Consider the following 5,809-nt stretch of genomic DNA (forward strand, 5'->3'; position numbering starts at 1 on the left):
GCGTCCGAAATGGTTCCGTCTATGGTGAGTTTGATGCCTACGCATTCGATTTCCCATTCTGAACCAATTTTAACTTACATTGGGCCTAGGGGACCTCCTCACACTCCTTCACCAATTAGGGACATTCCAAACAGGTCGTTGGTACCCCCTGGTTTCTCAATATCATTTAGTGATCAAGAGCAGCCATATGGAATGCCAACTTCAGTGATGGCTAAACTACAGAACGTGGGTTCTACTTTTTCGGAACCGGCAATTAACATAAATTCACCAGTGCAAGGGTTCAGGATAAACGTGGGTCGAACCAATCAATCGTTAGGTCTAAGACACCCAAAACAACTACCTACTCTTACTAATAATTATGCGGTGGCATGGAGGCAACAGATGGACAAAAGCAATCATGAAATGGTCCAAATGTTAACTCAGACTTTAACCACTATGCTAAATCCTCTGATTCATAATACGACTCAGTCGAATCAACAAATGACAACTCAAGTGGCTCGAATGTCTGAGTTTCTTGGTATACCTCAGCACCAGCGTCCTCTTCCTAGGGATTGGGTAAGAGAGAATCAAGAGCCCACGTTTGAGGAAGACCTCACCGTTAACCAAATCCCATAAAACCAAGGGGGAGTAGTAGAACCCCCTAGGATTGAACCACATGTACCCAGGGAACCAAGGGTGTTAATGGTAAATAGGAATCAAAATGCTGATGATATCATACGTCAAGTTTGATATGATGATGTGGCAGCAGATAATAACCTAGCAGCTATAGTCGAAAGAATAATGGTTTGAAATAGGGTAAATTTTGGCCTTAGAATACCAAACTATACATCGCCTTTAGCAAAGTATATCTTACAAGCGGAAGCACCCCTGAGGACCAAAATCCCCAAATTCACCAAGTTTGTTGGGGATACTACTGAGTCTACTATTGAACACGTGGCGAGATATTTAATCGAGTTTGGAAATATGTCAAATAACGAGAGCCTTCAGATGAATGTTTTTCCAAGTTCTCTTGCGAAGAATGCTTTCACATGGTTCACAACCTTGCCCCAAAATTCGATCCACACATGGAACTAACTGGAATGAATGTTCCATGTATAGTTCTACATGGGGCAAACGAAGATAAGTTTGAAAGAGTTGACTAGTGTCAGACAAAAATTCACTGAGCCAATCGATGATTATCTGAACAGATTTTGACTACTCAAAGCCAGGTGTTTTACGCAAGTACCAGAGCATGAGTTGGTCGAAATGGCCGTTAGGGGTCTTGATTATTCGATTAGAAATAAATTGGATACTCAAAACCTAAGGGATATGGCCCAGTTGGCTGACGTAGGTCGACATGTAAAACGTTTAAAGGAAGAAAAGGCTAGGACGAACAAGGGTAAAAGGGTAGCTTATGTCGATTTCAGGAAAGATGAAGAAGGTTCATGTCACAAAGTTCCAGACTTCGACGACAATGAGATCGACCTTCCTGAATTGACACAAGGGCCACCATATGCATGCAAAGTTTTAGCTCCTTCGAACAGAAAGAACCCTGTTGAACCTGAAAAGAATGACAGGTTTCCTAAGAAAACATATATGTTGGACGTTACAAAATGTGACGAAATATTTGACTTACTAGTCAAAGATGGTCAGATGATAGTACCTCTGGGTGCTAAAGTACCCCTTTATAACAAAGAAAGAAACTAGGGTTTTGTAAATACCATAGTTTTTGGGGTCATAAAACGTCTCAATGTTTTCTTTTCAGGGATCTTGTACAGAGTGCCATCCAGGAAGGAAGACTCAAGTTCGGTGACAGGACACAGAGCCAGATGAAAATCGACTCTAATCCTCTATAGATAGTCGAGGCTCATTATACTAAGCTAGAGGAGGTGAACCTCATTGAAGTCGCTGATGATTTCTGCATAACCTAAGTCACTGAAGGTTTCGTCAATAGGCATGTCATGGCTAGAGTTCATGAGTACTTCGAGCAAGCGCCTCTTGGCGATTTTTCCCAAAAGGATACGGAGGATGTCAACAAAGAAAAGGTTGAAGTCTCGGATGTCGAGGGTGTCGCAGCCTAAAAAATATAGAATGCGAAAAAAAAACCGACGAAAAAGAAATGACAGAAGAGTCGCCACCGTGCGTTATTTATCCCAAAGGAAGGAAAGGAAGTAAACCTAGAGAAAGGAAAGAAAAAGACAAGGTCTCGCAACCAAATCTTGGGTTCGGGAGTCGATTATGCGAAGGGAAGGTATTAGCACCCCTACGCATCCGTAGTACTCTACGGGATCCACTCTTGTTGTTCTTTGGAGAGAACCGTGACGAAACTTAGAATCAGCCCGTAGTCCTTCCGGAATCCTTCTAGAGAATCGTGATCCATTGACTTCATCAACTGTTGAATGGGCTCCAAACAAACCATAGGAAACTTGTAGGCGACGTGTCTCTTTCTGCCAATATCCATCTCAGGAGAACCAGAAAACCCCGACCGGAATCAAGAAGAAGATGTAAACCCCTAGTGGATGCAAGGTCCACTGCCCCTTGGTGTGAGGAAATGGAAAGAGAAGAGATGCTACTTTGTGCTTTGAGAACTTGTGAAATGGAAAATGAGGAATGGATCTCTTGCTTGCCTTGCCTCATTTGAAAACAGCAGCCAACACTTTTCATATTAGGGTTTTATAAGCTTAAGTATGTAGGGTTAGAGTGCTCTTAATGGGCTTGAAAGGCTTGGTTTGGTTCATGACAAAATGATGCAAAAAGTGGTGCAAAAGGTGAGGTGTATTAGAAGATCTAATTGTGGCAAAACTTAAGTGAGTTGACAATAAAAGTACATAAAGCAATGGCCAAATGAGGAAATGCAAGGGCTGGTTGGTTTATGCAGCAAGACATGGAAATAAGTCCAACAGGGTGACTTTAAGACTTTATATCTTGATGAATACATGTCCAAATGGCAAGGCAATGCAAACAGTAGAAAGAGGGCATGGAACTTAACATTTTTCATGTTGAACACAACTTGAAATGATGAGTGGAAAGAGGTGAAAATGGCCATAAAGTTCAGGTTCCATAGCTGCACAATGGTTGGGCCAGTTTGGCCTAAATGCTGTCAAAAATTCAGCCTATGATACCAACTTTAGATGAGTGTATCTTCCAAACTAATGATCTAAATCGGGTGGTTCCAAAAAGGTGTGAAAGAGGACATATCAAGGTAAAATTGTCATGAAGAAAGTATTTTCAAAAGATGCCTTGAAGTGCAAGAAATATGGCCCATAAGTCTTGACAAATCTTGCAGATTTTGTACTTAGAAAATTTTCTAAGTGTCCTAAAATAAAGTCTTACTTTGACCAAGCATAACTTTCTCAATTTTAATCTAAATGAAACAAACTTTATATCTCTAGAAAGCTTGGAACAAGAGGAACAACTTTAATGTTGGAGAAAGTTTCAAATGGAGCTTGAATATTGATGGAATATAGGCTTAAAGTGGGTGCAAAAACCATAAAAACTTGCCCTAAATGGAAAGTCAACTATTTCCAAATTTGGTAACTTTTCCAACTCCTGATTAAATGATGAATCCATGATCCAACCTTGATCAAATTTCACATGTAGGCTTCCTTAGGCATGAATTTTGAGATTCCACTTTCAAAATGTCGGGAGTTGACTTTTTTGGCCCCACAGTTGACTTTTCCCAATCTGTCTGATTTTCGATTCCATTGATCAATTGAAGCACCTCTGGCTCAAATAAAGAGCTGATTTTTTTGCATGTAGATCCTTGTGGACATGTGGAGGGCCATGGAAATGAGTTTCACTCAAGGAATCAGAAATAAACCGATTTTATACCAAACCCTAGTTTTAGGGCAAAAATGACTAGGAACTGATTGCACTGATTGCCAATGGATCTTTCTGTGATAATTGTGGATCTTCTTAGGCAAAGATGCCTCTATAATCATGACATGAATGAGCCCCTTCACTTCCAACCAAACCTTGCCTGTTGCAGGTAGCCATGAAACCCTGATTTCTGATTAAATCCATATGCACACTCTGAGAGCTCTGAATCTTCCACTAATGAACTGAGGACCATAATAGGACATATGGAACCCCTTGAGACTTGTATAATTGTAGAATGAAGTTCAATTATCAGTCTTGCTCTGTGTGGGCTCCTTCTGGTAAGGAGTGACCAATCAAACCCTGATTTCCCTAGTCACTAATGCAGTATGCAACGAGTATGACCTAGTATGATGCTAATGAAATGTAAGACACAATTACATGCTTCCAAGAAAAAGTGAAGGGTAAATTTTGGGGTATTACAGCTTCCCCTATTCAATTAACTGGAGACCTGAAAGGAAGATAGCAACGACTTTCGTACTTTCGAGGTATCAAGGGATTGAATACAATAAAAACCCGGAAATTTACATTGAAGTGAAGTGAAGTAACAATGCTTGTCAGAATCGGCAAAGAGGTGGTCTTGAACAAGAATCTGTCTGGTACGGTGAGAATCGGGCTGAACACCAAAAAAGAATGGTAGTCTGAATACCAAAATAAATGGTCACAGAGAAATAACCATGGCCTGAATGCCGCTCATCACCCTGAATACTGGAAATGACTTCGATCTGAGCATCGGAAGATATGAGATTATTAACATCGGTCTGAACACCGGGAAACTGGCCTGAATGCTACTTCGGTCTGAATACCGGAAAATTGGCCTGAATGCCACAAGTTGCATCGACCTGAACGTTGGAAACTTCTTTGATCTGAACATCGGAAAACTAGCCTGAATGCCACTTCGATCTGAATACCGGAAAACTGGCCTGAGCGCCACAAGTTACATCGACCTGAACGTCGGAAACTTCTTCGATCTGAACATCGGAAAGTTGGCCTGAATGCCATTTCGGTCTGAATACCGGAAACTTGCCTGAATGCCACTTCGGTCTGAATACCGAAAACTTCTTCGATCTGAACATCGAAAAACTGGCCTGAATGCCACTTCGGTATGAATACCGGAAACTGGCCTGAATGCCACAAGTTGCATCGACCTGAACGTCGGAAACTTCTTCGATCTGAAAATCGGAAAATTGGCCTGAATGCCACTTCGGTCTGAATACCAGAAAAAATTGGCCTGAATGCCACTTCGGTCTGAATACCGGAAACTGGCCTGAATGCCACTTCGGTCTGAATACCGGAAAACTTTCATGCATGTCAGCATCAGCAGAAATAAGGAAAATGATAATTGAGGCGGCACGTGGGCCAACGACCTATACTGGGGATAATAAGTCATGAACAACCTTCAGTCTCAGTACTGGGAACAAGCTTCTGGTTTATCACTTGGGATACCGAGAATGTTTTATGCTTCACATGCGTATGTTTGAATTTTTCAATGGCGTAATGCTCCATGAAAATGGAAATTCTACGCAATTTGGGAGGATGTAATGCAATATGATTCTACATGCAAGGGATGCGAAATGCTGGGGAGAATGTCAAGCCGAGGGAAGGAATTCTGCTGGGGGAAATGATCACAATCTTCTTGACCCAAGCACTACTGTTGGAGATACACAGCACCATGAACTTTGTGGGGAAATGACCGGCCATGCGATGTTCTAGCAATAAGAAAATACCGAGACTCTGACTGTGGAGAGAATGGCACTGAGAGCTTGTTGCTGAGGAAAGCGACAGCGGTTCTGGCAACCATAACCTGCGAGAGAGACGACTCAGCAGGGGAAGCAAACACCGATACTGTACCGAGATTCTGCTTCAAGGAAGGAGACCATGGGTCTGGCGTTGAGATTATCGATCTGGCATCGAACTCTGAGGAGCAGCCGCTTCCGCTGGGAAGATACAGTCT

This window comes from Lathyrus oleraceus, chromosome 7, assembly GCF_024323335.1.
Source record: "Lathyrus oleraceus cultivar Zhongwan6 chromosome 7, CAAS_Psat_ZW6_1.0, whole genome shotgun sequence".
NCBI lineage: Eukaryota > Viridiplantae > Streptophyta > Magnoliopsida > Fabales > Fabaceae > Lathyrus > Lathyrus oleraceus.